The following is a 24,781-nucleotide window of genomic DNA, read 5'->3' as shown; positions in this document are numbered from 1 at the left end:
ACAATTTTTTTGTATGTTTGTCTAGCAAACCCAGTAATCAGGCTTCCTAGACACCCCAAATTTGACGGCGAGCACGGAGACATAATTGTGTGTGTGTGTGTGTGTATGTGCACGTGTGCGCACTCACGTGTGAGTGTTGGTGGTGGGCGGGAGGAGAGTGGCGGTGGGTGGGGGGGGGGGGGGAGGAGGGTGTGCGCAATGCTAGTTTCCTCTGGGTGCCCCTGGAAATAACAAGGTCGGTGTGGCCGAAACATTCCTGCTCTGCTGTCTGAATATTTTTCTCATTTCGCTGCTCCACAGGAACCCTTGTGACCTGCACAAAAGTAAATGTAAAACGCAAACAACAGCTACAATAAATAATGCCAGGTTTTTAAAGCGTTCCCGTGGTTAATGTTTCTTTGTACTGTATCCTCAGAGCTTATTCCAAATACTTCGTCGTATATGACTGAATATTCTAATCGCAAATGTTACTTTTTCCCACTTAAACGCAAGCATTTAAACTTAAATAAATGAATTCAGAATGTGTTGTAACTACATAGTACTAGGTAGGTGGGAAATTAGTAACATGTGCGAAATATTTAACTTACTGCTTCTTCTTTTTCTCTACATCATTGTTGCCTGCCACTGTCTCAGCTAGAAAATGGAGTCCTAGGCTAATCTCCTTCTCGTCCTCTTAACTTATGTACGATGGGAGAATTTCCTGTCTTCTATCATACAGAATTATCAGAACAGAAACTAAAATCGAGTAATAACATTATAAGAAAACTGGCTAATGTTAGCTGTGGTTCTAAAGCAAACACTACAGAAAAAACACCTGTGTACCCTTTCTTCGAATACTGTTCCCATTGACAGCAAAGCAGATACCCATCTAAATGATGCGATGGGGGTCGTGACGGGGACTCTTAGACCCTCACCAACACTATGGCTGTACCGTCAATATTGCCCGTGCAAATCTCCGCCGACAACAAGCATCATAGCAGTTTTCTGGTCTAGAGATCCGACTTCTACCTGATTTTCAACTTTTTTTTTTGAGGTGAAGACAATTCCTTTTGAGTAAGATTATTAAGGGGTAATTAAACAAAATGGCGCCGAAGATCCTAACGCACGCCGTGGACCGGCAGGCAGGTGGACCTGGTTCAGGTAACTACGTGGTCTGAAACAGACCAGACCAAAAATTATGAAAATGTATAACATATATAAGTATACCTACGGTCAGAATCTCTGAAATGTGAAAAAAAATGTAATTTTTTTACCAAGTGGCGGCTATTTGATAAAAAAGTAAGAAAAATCGACTTTGATTGGGGATTCAAACGTAAAAAAAAAATCAGTGTTTTGGAACTCGTTTAAATTTTAGATGTTCCAAACTCTACAAAAATTGATAAGCGGCATAAAAATCGGCGGAATAGTTTTTCGGCAATCCAAACACTCAATAAAAAAGACTTTTAAGGAAACGCGTTTAAGGTTTTGGTTTTTTGGGACGTTCCATCAATCTGGGAACTACCTTCCTCGATCTCGTAAATCTAATTGCCATGTCTCTCTTCCTCAAAGGTCGCAGATATGGCATCTTTACTGGCGCCGTTCTAGGCGCTTCTGTCCAGAACCGCGCGACTGCTACGGTCGCAGGTTCGAATCCTCCCTCGGGCATGGATGTGTGTGATGTCCTTAGGTTAGTTAGGTTTAAGTAGTTCTAAGTTCTAGGGGACTAATGACCTCAGAAGTTAAGTCCCATAGTGCTCAGAGCCATTCGAACCATTCAGGTGCGCTGTAATGTGAGCGTACAAGTCGGTCCGCGTTACGCCTTCCGCAAAATTCGAACGACATGTTGCCAGGTTGAATGTTCGTGACATTCATAGTCCATGCGAGTCTCATGAAGCCGTCGTCGAAAATAACTGTAGCCAAATCGTTTGCAATATCGACTACTTCTTTACCGGAGTATGTTTTGTGGAAAGCATCCAAAGCAGCGAATTTATGGAGTCGGTAGAGTTTTGAGTGTTCGCGGCAACACATCTTTCCAGTAAATTGACATTCGATAGATCATCATATACAAGTCTGATTGCCTCCGAGCGCCATCCGTAATCGCTCGAAGACGCAGGGCTGCCGTTCCGATGATCGTGAATTTCGACTATATCCAATAGATTGCGGGCAAACCGATTTGGCCGACATATTCTCCATAAATAACAGGTATCGAAAAATGCATTAAAAATCGATTTTTTGAAGCTTATAGCCCAGGAAACCCCCTTAACACAAAAATAGATGAAACTCAAAAGATCCAGAAACTTCCCTATTCGTGAAACACTAAACGACTTACAACGCACTCGAATAAAATCTAGGGAACCAATCTAGTTAAATACTGGCCAACTCGCCACAGAATGGGGAAGTCAGTGGACATCCTCCCATGATCATAAGAAATTTGGCAACCAGATACAACAATCCAACTCCTAAATGTGAACCAACTATGAAAAATACGAAGATCACTTAACTTTATCAGAATTGGCCTTTGCATAAGTAGGAACATCTGTACAAACGCTGGTGCATATTTTGCACGCCTACCCAAAAATAAAATTTATAAGCACCTGTAAGGCTTTGTAGATGCATCATGCGGAGCATTTAAGCTGGTTGAGTCTTAGGATATGCAACAATGATGAAAAACGGATCTTTCAACATTTTTTATCTACTGCCGGCCCTCCCGCTTCCCTTATATATACACGACTACTGCTTCCACAATGGCGTGTTATCAAGTTTTGAGTATGAACGTGGTTTTATAGTCGGCGCACGAGCGGTGGGACACATCATCGGCCAGGTAGCGCTGAAGTGGGGATTTTCCCGTACGACCGTTTCACGAGTGCACCGTGAATATCAGGAATCCGGTGAAACATAAAATCTCCGACATCGCCGCTGCCAGGAAAAGTTCCTGCAAGAACGGGACAAACCACGACTGAAGAGAGTCGTTCAACGTGACGGAAGTGCAAATAGCTGCAGTTCTCAATGCTGGGCCATCAACAAGTGTCAGAGTGCGAACCATTCAATAAAACAACATCGATACGGGCTTTCGCAGCCGAAGGCCCACTCGTGTACCATTGATGACTGCACGATATATAACTTAACGCCTCCGAAATTGGACTGTTGATGACTGGAAGCATGATGCCTGGTCGACCGAGTCTCGTTTCAAATTGTATCGAGTGGATGAACGTGTATGGGTATGGAGACAACCTAATAAATCCGTGAACCCTGCATGCCAGCAGAGGAGAGTTCAAACTGGTAGCGGCTCTGTTATGGTGTGGGGCGTGTGCAGTTGGAGTGATGTGGGACCCCTGATATAGGGTTGCCATGCGTCGCGGATTTCGCGGAGAGTCCGCGATTTTATGCTCGATGACGGGTGTCCTGGACGAAGAGGAAAATGTCCGCGAAAAAAGTGGCTGGCAACTAAAAAAAATTTTTTTACGAAAGCTTTGCCACTGACCACCGATCAAGTGTTTCGTAACTCCTGCAAACTTGACGATAGCCGTTGAAAGCTGTGCTGATATTCCGTGTAACTTAAGAATCGCTCTGCTATTTTCATAACAGACTGTGCAATCTGTACAATAATAGATTCTTTGCGAGTGTTTCAGTTTTCTGCTGTTGGTTTACAACGTCTCTGCTGTCGGTATCTGATATTCATTGGTCGTGTAAAGTTAACTTTCAGGTGTGCGAAGTGTACTTCTGGTGTCGTTATTGCACAGAATTTGAAATTTAAAATGTCGAAACGAAAAGTACATTTTCGAGAAGAATATATTGTTGCGTTTCCAAGTATTAAACGTGGAAGAAACGAAAATGAGGCTATTTGCAAAGTGTGTGGGTAAGTACAATGTATTGTAGGTACGTAACAGTAAACAATGCATATCACTTGTAGAAAGCATACAAATGAGTATTATAACTGTTTAAAGCATAAAGTACAAAATATACACTGCTGGAAATTGAAATAAGAACACCGTGAATTCATTGTCCCAGGAAGGGGAAACTTTATTGACGCATTCCTGGGGTCAGATACATCACATGATCACACTGACAGAACCACAGGCACATAGACACAGGCAACAGAGCATGCACAATGTCGGCACTAGTACAGTGTATATCCACCTTTCGCAGCAATGCAGGCTGCTATTCTCCCATGGAGACGATCGTAGAGATGCTGCATGTAGTCCTGTGGAACGGCTTGCCATGCCATTTCCACCTGGCGCCTCAGTTGGACCAGCGTTCGTGCTGGACGTGCAGACCGCGTGAGACGACGCTTCATCCAGTCCCAAACATGCTCAATGGGCGACAGATCCGGAGATCTTGCTGGCCAGGGTAGTTGACTTACACATTCTAGAGCACGTTGGGTGGCACGGGATACATGCGGACGTGCATTGTCCTGTTGGAACAGCAAGTTCCCTTGCCGGTCTAGGAATGGTAGAACGATGGGTTCGATGACGGTTTGGATGTACCGTGCACTATTCAGTGTCCCCTCGACGATCACCAGTGGTGTACGGCCAGTGTAGGAGATCGCTCCCCACACCATGATACCGGGTGTTAGCCCTGTGTGCCTCGGTCGTATGCAGTCCTGATTGTGGCGCTCACCTGCACGGCGCCAAACACGCATACGACCATCATTGGCACCAAGGCAGAAGCGACTCTCATCGCTGAAGACGACACGTCTCCATTCGTCCCTCCATTCACGCCTGTCGCGACACCACTGGAGGCGGGCTGCACGATGTTGGGGCGTGAGCGGAAGACAGCCTAACGGTGTGCGGGACCGTAGCCCAGCTTCATGGAGACGGTTGCGAATGGTCCTCGCCGATACCCCAGGAGCAACAGTGTCCCTAATTTGCTGGGAAGTGGCGGTGCGGTCCCCTACGGCACTGCGTAGGATCCTACGGTCCTGGCGTGCATCCGTGCGTCGCTGCGGTCCGGTCCCAGGTCGACGGGCACGTGCACCTTCCGCCGATCACTGGCGACAACATCGATGTACTGTGGAGATCTCACACCCCACGTGTTGAGCAATTCGGCGGTACGTCCACCCGGCCTCCCGCATGCCCACTATACGCCCTCGCTCAAAGTCCGTCAACTGCACATACGGTTCACGTCCACGCTGTCGCGGCATGCTACCAGTGTTAAAGACTGCGATGGAGCTCCGTATGCCACGGCAAACTGGCCGACACTGACGGCGGCGGTGCACAAATGCTGCGCAGCTAGCGCCATTCGACGGCCAACACCGCGGTTCCTGGTGTGTCCGCTGTGCCGTGCGTGTGATCATTGCTTGTACAGCCCTCTCGCAGTGACCGGAGCAAGTATGGTGGGTCTGACACACCGGTGTCAATGTGTTCTTTTTTCCATTTCCAGGAGTGTACATTCCTTTTTAGATGAACCTACTGCAATACCACATGAACTACTTACGTCGGCCTGTTTCCGGCATTATATAAAACTAAGACATCCGCTTTCGTCGACTGTACTGTGGCGATGAACTCAGCTGGCTTGAGAATAATATTGTAAGATTGCTTCAAGTTCTGTACTGTGTGCATGAACACTAATTGTGGTGGTAAAGATTTGACTGATGTTTCAAAGTAATACTCAAATGCTACTGTGTTTTGAATTTTTATTTAATTGCTTGGATGGTTATTAAATATTTTAGAAGTCGCTCTGCACATATTGGAGCTAGTTCCCGCTCCACTCTGGTAGCTATACCCTCCTGAGACCTGATATCCATTATAATGGACGTTGAGTTTTGTGTCTTGCTATCAAAGACTCTGCATTTTCCTTGATGACACCTGTGGTCGATTTGAATGGACACCATGGTGTACAAATCGTAAAAATATTATTACATCAATGAAACTCAGCTAACATCACTGACGAGCAAACATTACACTGTAAACATAAAACATCAACGAGAATAAAGTGCCAAGCTAGCTTTTAAAAGTATTTCACGAAAAATTTCTAAACAAATAGGAATTACGTGACTTCTATGTCTAGTAATATGTAGATAGTCAATAATTTACTCACTGATGAAGTACAGCCGTTCATTCCAACTAGACGAACTATATATGTAAACTGACCTGTATGTACAACTTTTAAATACATAGGTAAACTCACCAGCTGTAACGTCTACAGGCTCACTTGAGAATGACACTATTGCCAAAACAAGCTCGTAATAAGGAAGAAGTACTACTGATTAAATTATTTACAGCTGGCTTGGTGTAATTCATTATAAAATGCCATGTTCTGTCGTATTCTACGCTGCGTTCCTTGCGGAAACGAAAATATTTCAAGTAAATTCATGTAAACTCCATTCAGGTCTCAGGGGATCTGTTACATCACCGAGATTTAGTTTTCCCATGGTTTCACTAAATCGCTTAAGGCAAATAACGGATTGGTTCCTTTGACGAGCACACAGTCAGTTTAATTCTCCATCTTTTCCCAGCGATCGACTGAGTACCCTCTCAAAAGACTTCGACATCAAAAAGTTCAAATGTGTGTGGATTCCTAAGGGACCAAACTGCTGAAGTCATCGGTCCCTAGTCTTACTCACTACTTAAACTAACTTACGCTAAGAACAACACGCACACCCATGCCCGAGTGAGGACTCGAACAGCCGGCGGGAGGGGCCGCGCAATCGCTGACATGGCGCCTCTAACCGCCCGACCACTCCGCGTGGCACGTCGACATTGATTGAACGTTAAATGCTAATCTCCCATCCATTTTTTCCACAAGAACTGGTAATCACATGTGTGTGTCTTCAGCAGGATACGGCCTACCTGAAGAATCTCTTATGTACTGCCTTCCTCGCCGGATCGAGGCCACGCGTTGCACCTTAGTGGTAGGCAGTGTTAGCTTTTCTCTGACGGGGTTTCGGTGGGGGGGGGGGGGGGGGGGGGAGTAGGAGGGAAGCGGTTACCAAGTAATCTAGTCCTACCTGTTATGGACTAAGCGTTGGTAGCTGCTTAGTTTCGCTGGCTCACCACGTGAAAGTGCTATGGTAGGATTTATCCTTGTAGTGAATAGCCTCCAGTTTTCTTTTAAGTTCCTATTTGGAAGTTTACCAGTCTTTAATCACGTCTTTAGGATCATACCAGTGATGCGCAGGTCTCTTAGAGTCTCCCACATTTACGAAACAGGTAAAATGGAAATGCCGTGTGGCTACGGCCTCCCGTCGGGTAGACCGTTCCCCTGGTGCAAGTATTTCGAGTTGACACCACACCGGCGACTTGCGTGTCGATGGGGATGAAATGATGATTATAAGGACAACACAACGCCCAGTACGTGAGCGGAGAAAATCTCCCATCCAGTGGGGAATCGAACCCGGGCCTTTAGGTACGACCGTCCGTCGCGCTGACCACTCAGCTACCAGGGGTGGACTACTAAACGGGTAGTTAGTTTGGACGTCTGCGGAGCATAAATAGTTCTTATTTCTTCAAAAATAAATATTCGCAGACTGACCACGTGCTTCACACACAATTAAGTATAAAAAGTCACAGAATTGTTATTTGTCACAAACACTGTACAACATGATCCAACAAATACTAAGTTCTCTTAGCCCGGTTAGTGCGAACGGAGATGCAAGTCAAAACGTTCCATAGGCTGGCCTAAAGAACACAAGGATGCAAGATTAGCCCTATGAGTACCCGCTTACAAGGCTGAACGAATACTTTTTGAGACAGATTGGGACGAGGCGAGTGTTTGCCTTTTAAACACTAGGTCAGAAAGTTAATTTTTTATTAGGTGTTGATTTGTCGTTGTATTTTGTTTGAATATTATTTATCATGAATAGCACTTATTAAAATAAATTTATGCACTGGGAATGCAGGGTTTATTTATTACTATTATTTATCTTGTATGTTAAAATTCGGTGACAGAAAATTCAGAAATTTTTCTTAAGGAGTCTGGCTCATTAGTGTGGGTCTCAATAGATTCAGAAAAGTCCGGCGATCAAAGTATAATAACATATCATAGAAATTTACAATATTTTAATTAAAATCGCATTAATATTTGGACCAAGTTAAAGTTTTAATTAAGAATAACTTGCAAACTGATTAAGTTTGGATTGATGTAAATACTGTTTTGAAGAGGTGAAATACAGCTCTTTTATCTGAAAATGGCCTTTCCTTCTGAATTTACTTATTAGCCCATAAGATTTTTCATACTGATAGATGTAAGATAACTTTTGATTTCCACCATTTCCGACGAAACTAATTAGCTCAGAGCAACCAGGACAACATTCTGAACTATCTGAGTAATAAAATTTTGTGGAGGAAATTTGTTTCTGGCATTTTGATAAATGCATGCTATGTGCTAAACTTAGGGATTTTAATATTGGAATTATGGAAAGAAAGCTAGCGAATATTTTTTATAGACCTTAATACACAAAATGTGAGGACACACAAAGCAGAATGGTGGTGGTCAACCTTTCTCTGTCAAAGGGTGAATATTTTATTGTCCGGTGCAAGTTAAGGCATTTAAAGCTCAGATACTATTTTTAATATGCAGATTCCGACACGGTCGCACTTCGGTACTCCACAGCAGAGAGAGCTGTAACGCGGAGATCGTAACTAAAATCTAGTGCGCTGACTGGTCACTAGGAGGGGCTGGTGCCGCCACTAGAAGTGAAACCCCACCCCCGCGGCACGGAGGCGGCTGTCAGCGGCGGATCGACTGCGTCGCCACCGGACGGCTGCCACTTGAAAAGCTGTCCGTGTCGGCGAGTACAATGCCTGTCACGCCCACACACACGTCGCCCGAGAGTGAAAACCTGATACCACAACACGCGCCGGCCGCCGCTGCTGTCGCCGCCGATCATGAATTTATATGCAGTACGCTTCACAGGTTTGATGGCTCACGTAACAGACAACTCGATAAGGCTGAAAATGATTTCTGCTTTGTACAAGTGCTTTCGCGGTCGCTGTCATTGATTGTATTTAGGCCGTGTCATATTCTCGTTCAGACTGCTTCGATGATCGACGTTTCCATATTTCTATTCGAATCTTCTTCACGATTCCAATGACGCTATCCCACTCTTTGTCTGATATGTTCCCTTTCTCGTCTATTCATATATTCCAATGAAATTTTCTCAATAAGCGACATTACATAGCTCTGCGAAGAATAAGGTTTCCCATAATTTTAAGATCACAACGAGTAAACGTGTTTTAGTGACGTTGCTGTTGGATTTATTGTAAAAGGCATCGAATGATCAATAAGGTATTACGATTTTTAATTACTTTAGATTAACCGTCGTCTAAAATGTCTATATGGCAGGTTGTATCAATCAAGTGAGTACGTTTGCTGACGCATTTTTTCGGTGATGGATGACCGATCATTCTAAAACAATTCTTCCTATGAGTTTACGTAAGGCAAAAGAAATGGTCGACAAATGAATCTAAAGGGGGGGCTCTAGTTTCAATTAGAGAAACGTTAACGAAAGAACACAAATAGCATTCAGTAATTTCATCACCGAAAAATCCGCTTCCTACTCCTCTCATAGAGTTCTGAAAATACATATAAATTTACTTGCTTGACGTGGAGATAAGGAAGACAGACATATTTACTACGTGCAACTCAAAATGGTTCAAATGGCTCTGAGCACTATGGGACTTAACATCTATGGTCATCAGTCCCCTAGAACTTAGAACTACTTAAACCTAACTAACCTAAGGACATCACACAACACCCAGTCATCTCGAGGCAGAGAAAATCCCTGACCCTGCCGGGAATCGAACCCGGGAACCCGGGCGTGGGAAGCGAGAACGCTACCGCACGACCACGAGCTGCGGACTACGTGCAATTAATGTCATTATTATTGACCAGCAGAGCAAGAGGATGGAAATTTGTATCGTATCTCGAAGACATCACATCGATGAAATATACGAATGTAGTAAGTAATAAAATGAAGGGCAGGTTTTTTAATTTGTGATCTGAAAATAATATCAGCGTTTAACAGGATTCCAGAAGCTTCGTCGTGATAAAAATGCTTTCTGCGACTAGAAGGAAAAGAGTTCGCTGATTTCCTCCTGAAACAGAAACATTTTGCAAGACACACTGATAAAATCATTATAATTGCGTTCCACACAGGGCACTGTATACCACTTATGAAAAATACTGCTAAAAGTGGACTTGGTAAAATTCTTCAGGGTGTCTATAGTGCGCCATCGTTATTCGGTTAAAGACAAAGGGAATCCAAAACGTTATTGTGTGACGGCTCCTCGGATGTTGATGTTCTCCGCTCGCCTTGGCTGAATGATTACTTCTTTGAGAGCGGGAAACCACAGAACTGGAAGGCTGTAGCCATCATATCTATTGAAGCTGAACACTTACTACAATATTTGAAAAGCTTTCCGGAGATTTCTTCTACGAATTTCATGTTTTCTGGCTATATCAATCGTACTTTCTCGATAACTTGGTCACATTTTTCTTGGTACTCAACTACCACTAATTTTACATTTTGTATCAAACGTGTCTCACGTTCGTTGTTTTTTGTGCGTTCTTGTACTGTTCATTCAGTTTCTCCTATATACAAGGTGATTCAAAAGGTTGTGCACAAAGTGAGACAGCTGACAGAGAAATCGAAATATAACAACTTTTGAATAGAAACTTGTGGTTCTGGAAATGATCCTGTGCCAGTGGAAGCTTTGGAATATCAGGGAGAATAATGCAGTCAGTGCACATCTGCCTTAAATTCAGCGGAGGTAATGTACAATTTGTCCAGCAGTGTTCTGCATTACGTGAAATGTCCAAAACGGTGACCACCACATTCGGTACAGACATAATACCTTCGTGGAAAATTCTGGCGCACTCTTACCAGGTACACCAGGTATCACATGAACCTCATCAGACGCTGCAAGTATCCTGGCGAGAAGTTTTGCTTGATGAGGAACTAGTGGCACGTACACTGGGCTATTCATTTGCCCCACAAAAGTGAAAACAAGGGATGGCAGATCGCGGAGGAGGTGGCCGTTCAATTAGGCCTCCCACTCCAATCCAACGTCCGGGTTATGTGGAATTGAATATTTCACTGACTAGTATAGAGAAGTGCTTCAACCATAGTGGCAAGAGGTGTGGCCTGATCACATCATCGGTGATAATACCGTCCCAAAAGTTCACTGCTAACTGCTGTTCGTGGTGACACGCAGATCTAAAATTTAAACTGGCCTGATTGCAACGAAATTTTTTAGTGTCAAAATTTGGTAGGCTTTCCTGAAGTTGGTGCCTTGGACTCATTTCGTTTTAACCATTTCATTTTCTGTTATGACTATATTCTCGCTGTTCAATTATGACCATAGTGTTCTGCTTCTCAGCTTTTGCGAGGATGACACAGTAGTTTCTGAGTTATCCCTTATTTTTCTACGTGTTTTTCTTCTTAATTTTTGTTTTCTGCCTTCATGCTAGTTTTCTGTTGCCTTGTTATGCATTTAATTTGCAATGTTATTAGCTTTCTGGTTTCTCTCGTTTAATTATTTATTCACTTTTGTTATTAGGTTATCCACTGTTCAAAAAATGTTCAAATGTGTGTGAAATTTTATGGGACTTAACTGCTAAGGTCATCAGTCCCTAATCTTACACACTACTTAACCCAAATTATGCTAAGGACAAACACACACACCCATGCCCGAGGGAGGACTCGAACCTCCGCCGGGACCAGCCGCAAAGTCCATGACTGCAGCGCCTGAGACCGCTTGGCTAATACCACGCGGCTATCCACTGTCTTACGTATAATTTGCATTTATATCTTCTTTCCGTGCGGCTCTTTTTTTTTTAACTTTATGCTAGTTGAAGTTGATCGGTCATTTACGCAATGTGTGTTCGTTTATTGACTGTTTCTGATAGTAGTAGTTGTGTTTCTTTCCAAAAGCATGGGTATTTTTTGTTATTGTTTTTTCCATTTTCTTACCATTCTTGTTTCTATATGGTGACTCCCGTTCTAGTGTATGTAAGTATTAGAGAGATTTTTGTATGATTTCCTAGTTCAAGATGGAATATGCAATACGATCACATACAGTAGCTCCACAATGCCAGACACAATCCGCTCATGGACGACATTCACCAAATAAACAGACAACTACAAAAAGTAAAATTTCTTGAGCATAACAACACACGCACAACAACTAACAGTAGTCTTCCACACACAGGAAGCGCATCACCATCAGCACAGTCATACACAAAAACAAAAATCATCTTATAACACACAAAGAGACATACACGTAACAGAGGTTGAATAAAACTCTAGTCAATCAGAAAAACTGCAAAAATGGCCTACAGAAATTCAAACAAATATCTGTTCAAAATTTATACAAAACAAGAATGACAGACGAAAATGGTTCAAATGGCTCTGAGTACTAGGCGACTTAACTTCTGAGGTCATCAGTCGCCTACAACTTAGAACTAATTAAACCTAACTAACCTAAGGACATCACACACATCCATGCCCGAGGCAGGATTCGAACCTGCGACCGCAGCGAATGACAGACGAACCAAACCACAGGATTATAACGAAAAATAAAGGAGACACTCAACAGGCAGCGACAAACAAATCAACAGCCAACATAGAAACACAGATACACAGAAATTAAGGCTGCAGAACATTTACACAAGCAATACATCTCAACAAGAAATATCTACAACATACAAATTTCACACATTGATCTACAACACCAAAACAGCTCATATGATTTGCTACAATGACTGAGAAAAAATTCGGAGTAGGTATTAAAATCCATGGAGAAGAAATAAAAACTTTGAGGTTCGCCGATGACATTGTAATTCTGTCAGAGACAGCAAAGGACTTGGAAGAGCAGTTGAACGGAATGGATGGTGTCTTGAAGGGAGGATATAAGATGAACATCAACAAAGGCAAAACGAGGATAATGCAATGTAGTCGAATTAAGTCGGGTGATGTTGAGGGTATTAGATTAGGAAATGAGACACTGAAAGTAGTAAAGGAGTTTTGCTATTTGGGGAGCAAAATAACTGATGATGGTCGAAGTAGAGAGGATATAAAATGTAGACTGGCAATGGCAAGGAAAGCGTTTCTGAAGAAGAGAAATTTGTTAACATCGAGTATAGATTTAAGTGTGAGGAAGTCATTTCTGAAAGTATTTGTATGGAGTGTAGCCATGTATGGAAGTGAAACATGTACGGTAAATAGTTTGGACAAGAAAAGAATAGAAGCTTTCGAAATGTGGTGCTACAGAAGAATGCTGAAGATTAGATGGGTAGATCACATAACTAATGAGGAAGTATTGAATAGGATTGGGGAGAAGAGGAGTTTGTGGCACAACTTCACCAGAAGAAGGGATCGGTTGGTAAGACATGTTCTGAGGCATCAAGGGATCACCAATTTAGAATTGGAGGGTAGCGTGGAGGGTAAAAATCGTAGGGGGAGACCAAGAGATGAATACACTAAGCAGATTCAGAAGGATGTAGGTTGCAGTAGGTACTGGGAGATGAAGAAGCTTGCACAGGATAGAATAGCATGGAGAGCTGCATCAAACCAGTCTCAGGACTGGAGACCACAACAACAACAACAACAACAATGACTGAAAACAGCATACAGTTTACATACCATGTAGAGATATGAAAGAGCTAAATCGAAAGGAAGTAAGTGTATTCAGTGTATATAAACAGGCCACCCCTCTCAGACATCAATTTATAAAACTCATTCATAATCAGTATATCCCCAACATTTTCGGAAGCTATTACTTTAACCCAACTAACGATAGCTAAAAACAAAACAATAACTCAGTTTTGACGGCAGAATATGACAGCGTTATACTCTAATATTAGGAAAACTAAACGTTTTCGTAAATATTCATCGCTTAATACTGAAAAATACTGATTAATAGCAGATGAAACACTGTAATAATATAAGCTGTACTGCAGACGTCACGAAGCCATGAAAACATCAGTAAGTGATACTAAGGTATACACTTTCTCAGTTATGTTTCTCTGTTAATAATTTTATGTATATAAGTACCATAATCTGAGAACTGCATATATTATCATGAAAAATTTCGTTAGATGTTATTTATCAGAAAGTAAAAGAACCCATTGGCTATGGTGAAACTTCTCTGAAATGTGATCTAGCGTTGAAGAAGAATTTGTGTTTGTTCAAGAGAGAAACGTATTTCCATAACTATATATTACGAAGAAAACTCTGACAAAAAATGAGCTACAGCCATAAAATTAAAGAAAATTATATAGAGTAACTACCTCGAATTTATGCATGTCGTAAATACATGTTATTGTCTGTGAGATATTGTGCCATTATGGGTTCCCGCGCAACAGACAGTTTAAAACTCCCAGGAAATTTCTAAGCGGATAAGCTTAATTGTAAGTCTGAGGTCGTAATTTACACTCATGAGCCATAACATTATGACCAAGCGCTTAATAGCTTGTTTGTCTGTCTTTGGAATGAAATACATAACTTATTCTGTCTGTTAGGGATACGAGAGTTTACTGATAGGTTTGAAGAGGTATGTGACTTTAGATGTCTAAGCACAAATTATGGAATTCGCGTAAATAATGGGACGCTGATTTTCATAGGTGGTGACGGCACCAGGTGGCGACCTAGATGGGTTCCGTAGTATTTATATCAGGCGAACTTGGTCGCCAAGAAACCAACGTGAGTTCACTATAATGCTCCTCAAACCACTGTACCACAGTTCTGGCTCAGAGACTCTGAAACATACTGCTGAAAGATGACATCGACATCTTCCAGGTGGTATCTGAGAATTTGCGCCACGTTGGACGCCAGTGTGGCGGAACCGTTTTATAGTATTTCGTGACATTAATTACCTAAAAATGATATTTCAGGTAGATCAAAAAAATATAAAACAAGTTACCTGTTGTCAACGTAACAATTTCGGCAATGTAAACTTAAACTAACGAAAACAATCCTTGCAATAAGATTTAACAAAAAATGTCTCTCAGAAAACGTGACTCCAAATTATATCAGAATAAAAATTACGAGTCAAAGTATGTCAGCCAAGATAGCAAAAGCATGATGTGAAATTATTTGGTTAAAAACTGAAATCAGGTCTCTTTACAAAAGGAAAGATCTGCTCAATTCAAAGCTGTATAATATGCACTCATAACTTAGCCATAAACTTGTTGCTCATGTCTTCATGGTCTTCCTAGACTATGTCAATATATATGTAAACAAAGAACGTATTATCATCTCACATAGACACGAGAAAAAGATAAATGCTCTAATTTCAAAGAATGCAGTGAGGTCCCCCAGTATCTCTTCTGAAACAGAACATAAGTTTTTTGATAAAGTGATAAATACTACAGAAATATGCTTCAGTAGTAATGAACTAAAGCTGTTAAACAAAGGCCTTAAGCACAACATTGCCCCCTCACTAAATAAAAGCAACATTTAAGACCTCATAGTTAACACAAAAATTGCATGTACAGCAGCTAAACTAAAACACAATGAACAAAATGCTGTAGCTCATAAGGCAAACAACATCATTATGAGAAACATTCACCAGAACAAAGTGTACAATAAGATGAATACTGAACATAAGATATTATGTGACATAAATAAGAAACTTTCAGTTGAAAATGCCCTCATTGTCAGAGCAGACAAAGGTAACACAGCTGTTGTCATGTATGAATCAGACTATATTAGCAAAACTTGTGAATTCTTCAGAAAGAATAATATAAAGGAAATAGCATATGACCCTACTCCCAAATTCCATGATAAAATTAAAAAGTTACTTAAAAACTGCAACTTCTTGTTGACACCATTAGAAGCAAAGCACTGTATAGTGATGAACCCTTCAGCACCAAAACTGAGATCACAGCCTAAGATCCACAAACCAGAATGTCCGATATGTCCCATTGTGAACTCTATCAATAGCCCAAGCTATAAAATCACCAAAAAACTTAATGATATTATCCGCAAGGCATATGTATTTGAAAATAACTACTCCATTAAAAACAGTTATGAGCTCATCAATAGTATAAAAGATATCCCCATCCCAGTCACAGCTAAATTTGCATCTCTTGACATAGTAAACCTATATACAAACATACCCGTCAAGGAAACAATTAGTTTAATAAGAAATAACTTACTGAAACATGGGAAAATGGGGAGAGCTGAAGTCTATGAACTCATAGAGATCCTGGAACTCATATTGTCACACAACTACTTCCTGTTCAACAACAAGTTTTACATTCAGGAAGATGGACTGGCAATGGGTAGTAGTCTTGCAGGGTTGCTAGCAGACATATATATCAATAACCTTGAAAATAACTTTTTCAGGTCCCAAACACAACTAAAAGATAAGCTGCTTTATTACAAACGCTATGTTGATGACACACTCATTCTGTTCAATGGAGCAACAGAAGAAATAAATAATCTAGCCAAAGAACTTGATAAAATACACAATAAAATCAAATTCACAGTAGAACATGAAACACCAGAAGGCATTAACTATCTTGATCTAACAATCTCAAATAAAAATCAGAAGCATAAATTTCAAATTTTCCGAAAGCCAACAACCACCCATGTTACAATACACAAATCCTCTTGCCATCCAGACCAACATAAAAAAGCATTCTTCAGAACAGTGGTTAATCGCATGCTGAAAATCCCAATGGACACAAATGAAAGACAAAAAGAAACAGAAATTATTAAATCAATTGCCTCCACCAATGGGTACAACCCTGCAATAATAGATAAACTAATCCATACAGCAAAACTAAATCAACCAACTGCTGAACAACCACCCACAAACAAGAAAACCACATTTGTTAGCCTGCCTTTCCTAGGGAAGATTTCTCACCAAATTGCCAACCTCTTCAAGACATACAACATAAAAATAAGTTTCTTCACCACCAACAAAGTACAAAATCAAATCATACACACCACCAAAACCACTATACAAAAATATCAAAAGTCAGGTGTGTACAAGCTCACTTGCAACTCATGTCCAAGCTTCTACATTGGACAAACTGGTAGAAGCTTCACAACAAGATTTAAAGAACACATGGATGCACTCCGTCTTAACAACCTCAACAAGTCCAGCTTTGCCTCACATCTTGCCCAACACAATCATTCTGCAAACAACATAGAACAGAATCTCCGAATACTACATTTTGCCAACAAAGGCACAATACTTGACCTTCTTGAAGAAATTGAAATATTTATCTACACAAATACAGCACCTGACTACCTACTCAATGATCAAACTGAACTGAGTAACAAATTTTTCCTTCAGAACTTTGAAGATCTACTAGCTCAAAACAAGTAACCACCCAATAAAACCTACACCAGCTCCCCAACCCCCCCTCCCAATGACCCCCCCCCCGCACCCTCCCCCTCCTTACATCCTAACCACATTGGTGTCAATGTAATATACTACCACAGAATAAGACATGTACCATATCTCTAAATGTTAAAACCCTCCATTGCTAACATAAATCAGTACTTTATACATATTAATTCTAGCTGGAACAAACATAAGCTGCCTTTACCAATATCCCAGATCACTCTAATGTTAGAATAAAAATAAGTCAACAGTTAAAGAATTTTTGTTCATGGTTTTTTAAAATATTAAATGTGCAGCCATTCAAACAGCTTTAATCCATTACAATCACTTTAACTCTTATACATATACCTTTAGCTAAAATAAACAGAATCTGCTCTTGATAATACTCCAGATCACGTTAACGTAACAAGAGAAATAAGCCAACAGTTCATCTGAAGATTTGTTATTAATTTAAATATACAGGTCCTAGTCATACAGACAGCTGCACCTCACTGCAGATACAATAACTCTGTAATATTGATTCCTTGGGATTCATGTTAGTGCCAAACATGATAATTGCTAAAAAAAAAAAAAAAAACTGAATGTAACATACAAATAGAAATAACGTAACAGATCACCTGAAATTTATTCTTGTAGTAATTTATTATTATTTTCTCTAGTGCTCTCATGTTATCACAATTCTGATGAAAAAACTTGCCCTTATATCGACTTTAACACATTTAAACAACAACAAATTACATCTCTGTACAAAGTAGGCTGATGCCATATCTCTCCGTCAAGATCTTTGTTATAAGCAACAGTTGTAAAGCGCATGCTGGATGCTGGCAAAGTGTCACTGTTAATGTGTGAACTAATATAGTTCGTGAGAAAGTGTTCTGGACATCACAATGGGGGCAGACAGATACGAAAAAAGCCGCCTATACTGTCGCAGTAAGTAAGAACTAAGTTCACATCCATATCGACAGATAATCTATAGTCATGGCGATACATTAAAGTGTGACCCATCTTTCTGCCATAGAACCAGCACCCAGCATTATGCTACTACCAGTAATGATGTAACTTCCCGGATTCTCCCGAAATCATCTGAAGATGAACCTGAAAGGGTTCGAAAACCGGTTAATGTAATAAAGCATTATTAATGAAAAAAGTGACTGGTTGCAGTTGTGTATAATTTATTTACTTTTGTCACTCTGCAAAAGAAATCTCCACTTGACGTTGTGTAGAAATGTTGCCTGTAAAGTCGTGTGAGTGGCACTAAATAGCATATCATTTATCAGAATTGACGCAATTGTTACTTGAGATGGAAGGACTTTTCTCTAGCAAACGGAACATTTAGTCACAAAATACTATCCGCTCTCAACACTGACGTATGTCTAGTATTAAAATATTTCATGTAAATCGTCCGAAATAATTAGGCTTCATACATCAGCAAATAAGAAATTGATATTAAGTAATTTGCTATGAGCACGATTTTTAATGATTCAATCTGAGTTGAATTCTGTCTTTTAAAGTAGATTCGGGACCACCGGTGCACATTTACTTCCATTCATTTGTATCTAAAAACATTTACGTTTGTTACAATTCTCGATTCAAAAGTGACGCAGAGATATTTTTGCTAATATGGCGGCAGACAGACGATAGTCAATCTGTCTATTGTTATTCTCGATTCCTTTTATGTCAAGTTAATATATTTATTTAAAAGTCTTTAACCCTTTTTTCTCTATTCTTTAGCGTTTAAAATTATTCTCAATGAAAAATGTTTCATATTTTGTATACCAGCTACTAGCAAACTCCGCTGAAGTTACTAGCGCTAATGGCTGCGCTCCTAATTCCGGAGCTGAAAAATTAACACTTAAAAACATTAATTAGGTTGGATTACAATTGAAATAAATACAAATCCACGACTAGACATTGACGACTCTATTTTTCAAATGATAATTAACAATATATACAGTTACAGGTTTTTCTCTTTACAGACCTCACACGTCTCACGTCCGATCAGTTCATCCGTTAGCACAATTATCACAAATAACAAAAAAAAGTTATAATTGTCGTTGTCTATGAATTTTGTTCTCTGAAAATAGTTTTAATTCATACATAAATTAAACTATTACAGAAATAATGAAATAATTATCGTCATTTTTACACGATATAGTCTTTTTTATACGAAGTATCTACACTCCTGGAAATGGAAAAAAGAACACATTGACACCGGTGTGTCAGACCCACCATACTTGCTCCGGACACTGCGAGAGGGCTGTACAAGCAATGATCACACGCACGGCACAGCGGACACACCAGGAACCGCGGTGTTGGCCGTCGAATGGCGCTAGCTGCGCAGCATTTGTGCACCGCCGCCGTCAGTGTCAGCCAGTTTGCCGTGGCATACGGAGCTCCATCGCAGTCTTTAACACTGGTAGCATGCCGCGACAGCGTGGACGTGAACCGTATGTGCAGTTGACGGACTTTGAGCGAGGGCGTATAGTGGGCGCGCGGGAGGCCAGGTGGACGTACCGCCGAATTGCTCAACACGTGGGGCGTGAGGTCTCCACAGTACATCGATGTTGTCGCCAGTGGTCGGCGGAAGGTGCACGTGCCCGTCGACCTGGGACCGGACCGCAGCGACGCACGGATGCACGCCAAGACCGTAGGATCCTACGCAGTGCCGTAGGGGACCGCACCGCCAATTCCCAGCAAATTAGGGACACTGTTGCTCCTGGGGTATCGGCGAGGACCATTCGCAACCGTCTCCATGAAGCTGGCCTACGGTCCCGCACACCGTTAGGCCGTCTTCCGCTCACGCCCCAACATCGTGCAGCCCGCCTCCAGTGGTGTCGCGACAGGCGTGAATGGAGGGACGAATGGAGACGTGTCGTCTTCAGCGATGAGAGTCGCTTCTGCCTTGGTGCCAATGATGGTCGTATGCGTGTTTGGCGCCGTGCAGGTGAGCGCCACAATCAGGACTGCATACGACCGAGGCACACAGGGCCAACACCCGGCATCATGGTGTGGGGAGCGATCTCCTACACTGGCCGTACACCACTGGTGATCGTCGAGGGGACACTGAATAGTGCACGGTACATCCAAACCGTCATCGAACCCATCGTTCTACCATTCCTAGACCGGCAAGGGAACTTGCTGTTCCAACAGGACAATGCACGTCCGCATGTATCCCGTGCCACCCAACGTGCTCTAGAAGGTGTAAGTCAACTACCCTGGCCAGCAAGATCTCCGGATCTGTCCCCCATTGAGCATGTTTGGGACTGGATGAAGCGTCGTCTCACGCGGTCTGCACGTCCAGCACGAACGCTGGTCCAACTGAGGCGCCAGGTGGAAATGGCGTGGCAAGCCGTTCCACAGGACTACATCCAGCATCTCTACGATCGTCTCCATGGGAGAATAGCAGCCTGAATTGCTGCGAAAGGTGGATATACACTGTACTAGTGCCGACATTGTGCATGCTCTGTTGCCTGTGTCTATGTGCCTGTGGTTCTGTCAGTGTGATCATGTGATGTATCTGACCCCAGGAATGTGTCAATAAAGTTTCCCCTTCCTGGGACAATGAATTCACGGTTTTCTTATTTCAATTTCCAGGAGTGTATAATATTTGTTGAAATTTGTACACTTAGTTCATTTTAACATCTTGTCACTAGAACATAGTGTCGTGGATATTACACAGGGATACGACAGTTTGTTGGTAAGTTTGAGGAGGTATACGACTTTAGATGTCCAAGCACAAATTACGCAATTCGCGTAAGTAACGGGACGCTGATTTTCATAGGTGGTGACGGCGCCAGGTGGCGACCCAGATGGTTTCCGTAGTATTTATATCAGGCGAATTTGGTCGCTAAGACATCAACGTTAGTTTACTATAATGCTCCCCAAACCACTGTACCATAGTTCTGGCTCCTAGACACCGAAACTTATACTGCTGAAAGATGACATCGACGTAGGGGAACGTATTAAGCATACAGGCTGTTCGTAGCTGTAAGCGAGTCATTGCTACCACAGGTCCCATTCAAGCGCAGGAGAATGTCTCACATAGCATGATACTGCTCTCACCGGGTTGATCCCGTGGCGTGATGCTCGTTTCGAGGCGCCGATCACTTCGATTACGGTGTTTGCGGAGGCGACCATCGACCTAGTGTAGTAAAAATACGATTCACCCGAAGAGCTGAGACGTTCCCAATGGTCGACAGTAATCCAGCTGGTCCCGTACGCACTGCTATCATAATTGACGATGTCGTTGGGTCAACATGTTGGGTCAAAGTAAGGGTGGTCCGCTCCGAAGCTCGATGTTCAACAGTGCACGTTGAACGGTGTGCTCCAAAACACTTGTGCGTGTACCAGCATTGTGACGCCTAGTGGTAGTTTCACTGTCCTCCTACAGCTTTCCGTAGATGGTCACCACAGTAGCACGTGAACATTCGAACAGCTTCGCCGTTTTCGGGATACCCGTTCACAGGCTCTGCATAACAATAATCTGCTCTCTGTAAAAGTCGCTTATCTCAATGGATTTCCCCATTTCAGCCTGTATCTTCGATAGGGCGATATGATGGTATCCCGTCCGCTTCTGCTCCATTTATGTACATTTTTTACCACGTCTCGTCCCCGCAACGCCATCAGGCGTCACCCAATGTTCATAACGTTTTGTTTTATCAGTGTACTTTGTGAGTATTAAAATTTTTTCTGACCAGCTCATTGTCTTGAGCAAGGAAGAGAGAATGCGCCAGTCGACAGTTTTTGTTAATAAATTTAGCATGGCATATTTAAGGGTGTCGTGTGTTTTATGTGTGTTAAGAAAACGTGGTCTGTGTACGACAACTGTTGAACGTTTAGTTTATTGTTCAAGAAGATGGAGATTGGGCGCAGGAAGAAGAGAGACGTGAAATAATAATGAAGGGAAGTATACTAGTGAAATGCACATGGATATCACATACTAGAAAAACACTTCCACGATAAACCAGGAACGAAGCTGTGACTGTTCAGGACATATAAATGCGGTGCTTTTGTTTTACAGCAAAGACTGATATTAATGTCGAAGCTATCTGACGAAGTCTTGAAACTGAGAACGTTTTTGACACGAAAGTTCCCTGGCAAAGCAACAAAACTATTTACATGAACTCCAAACGTATTGTTTATCGCAAACAGCTGCAACTGATCTATAAGAAACAGAATGTATTTTGCGGAATAAGACGCGTATTCTCTTTCTTCAGACTTTGCGTTGCAGGGTTGTAAAGTAAGTCGATATAGGGCACCTTCAACGAACAGGAGGTAAAACGCGAAAATACCTGCGGAGGACGCGACGTGGCGACTTCTGAGGAAGGTGCAATCGCTTAGTTCGGTTCTCTGCTCCCAGTCATGTACGTGACCAGCGTGTGTGACGAAGATCTTTGTTCGCAAAAGAAATGCGGACGTGTCGCGAATGAATCGAGTACTCCCGTGGGTTCCCGAAAATACAGGTCAGTGGTCACGGCAATGTAAGGTAACAGCATTCTTCCACATTGAGGTTTTTTTTTTTTTTTTTCTTTACAGTCTACCCTTGTGTGGCTGATATAGACAGACATTGATTTTTGTGAGTCTGAAATCCAGCAGCTGAGATATACGAATATTTCATACTGAATTACGCGCAGCTCCGACGAAAACATGGAGAACAGATTTTTTAAAAATCTCATTATGGAGTTCTCAGTGTTTAAACAATCCGGTATTTAAAGTTTTTGTGATCTTCAGTGGAAAGACTGTTTTCAGGCACACCTCCATTCATTTCTACCCTTTGGAAGCCCCGTCATCTTGGCACCATTGCTGCACGCTACATCGATTTAAGCACGCTTACTCGATTCAAGACTTGGCCTCCCTCAACAACTTCCATCTCTCAGACTTCCCTCCATTACCGAACTTAATATTACTTGATGCCTCAGGATTTGTCCTATGAACTGTACCATTCTTTTAGTCTGATAGTGCTATAAATTTACTTTTTCAATCTCTCCTTGCATGAGAATGATATCTCATTGGTTCTGAGCTCCAGTTAATGTCTTTTCTGTGCCGACGGCCTCCAGCTTCACTTAAGTGCCAGATCTGAAGACATCGATACTGTCATCATCCAGATGAATGACGAATTGCCTCCTTGGTAAACTGGGGGGGCAGAACTATTACTTACACAAGTAATTTAAGTATCGGATCAGAGATTCATTAGTTCTGAGATTCGCGAAAAACTGTTTCACATTTTTTAAGGCGCCATTCCAGCACCACATCAGGAAACTGTGGAAAACTTGGGTGCGTTTCTGGATCTACAGCACGGATGTCACCAAATGCACGAAGGTTTTTACTTACCTCGGTGACAACCAGAAATTTCGAAACATATTTCCACATAACGCGAATTGAAAAACTGTGCAATAACTCGTTCTACCCAACCTCCATTAACATTATGTAATACAATAAGGTACGAGTAATGACAACACTAGACAGTAAGATCTGACCACGAGTGCTTGAGTGCATTACATTTGGAACATCTGTCTATTCTCATACACTTATTTAGGTTGGTTATGGCCAGACATAGTAGGTGGCTACATTACATCGTGTCTACTTCACAGGCATCTCAGTCTGCATGCTTCCCAGTACCTCACGTCTGAGATCAAGGGTTTGTCATCTCATCCTACTCATAACACAAAGCCGCACTTAATCTAGCCAGTCTATGCTCGTCCTTCCCAGTTGCTGCTATCTACATGTGGAACCAGCTATCCTTTCCTTCACTCTGTGCCAAATTTAACGTCATTTAGGGGTGACAAGTGGAGACACCTCTACGTAATGAGGATGGTGTTGGGAAATCTGTAGAGAATCTTTTGGTGTTAATAAAACATGATTAGTAAGTAACATTCGAAAGGATTTGGTTTAAGGCTTTGGAAAAATAAATTTAAGGACATTTCTCTTGTTTCAAAAAAGTGTCACAGCTCAGATATTGCTGTTTTTGCTGTAGAATAAGAAAGGATAGTCACACCTGTTTTTAGGCTTTTACGGAACATTGAAGATTTTCTGTTTGATAAATAATGCGGTAGTGGCATTGTGAAACGGTTACAGTTTGATAGTGTCCCCAAAAGACAAGCATTTGGAGCTATGACACGCAGCACATAAACCGACAATGACATTTTTGTTAATTTTTAGGAACTAAGCTCTTATGTTTCATTTTTCTGGCAGAATCTTTGTCATATCTCTTGAGTTTTGCGAAAATATATATATCGCTTATGTGAGTTTATAAGCGATATATATATATATATATATATATATATATATATATATATATATATATATATATATATATATCGCTTATAAACTCACATAGTAAGAATCTTATTTTATTTTTTAAATATAATCTACACCGATTGAAAACGTTAAAATTTTTATGTGAACTACTTCAAGGTCTAATGACATCGATTGCTGTGGATTACTGTTTTATAAAGATCATGTCCAGAAGAGGATGGGCACCAGGTTGAGGAAGTTGAAACAAAGTT

Source organism: Schistocerca serialis, chromosome 8, assembly GCF_023864345.2.
Source record: "Schistocerca serialis cubense isolate TAMUIC-IGC-003099 chromosome 8, iqSchSeri2.2, whole genome shotgun sequence".
NCBI lineage: Eukaryota > Metazoa > Arthropoda > Insecta > Orthoptera > Acrididae > Schistocerca > Schistocerca serialis.
The sequence above is the reverse complement of the archived record's forward strand: the minus strand, read 5'-3'. Positions refer to the sequence as shown.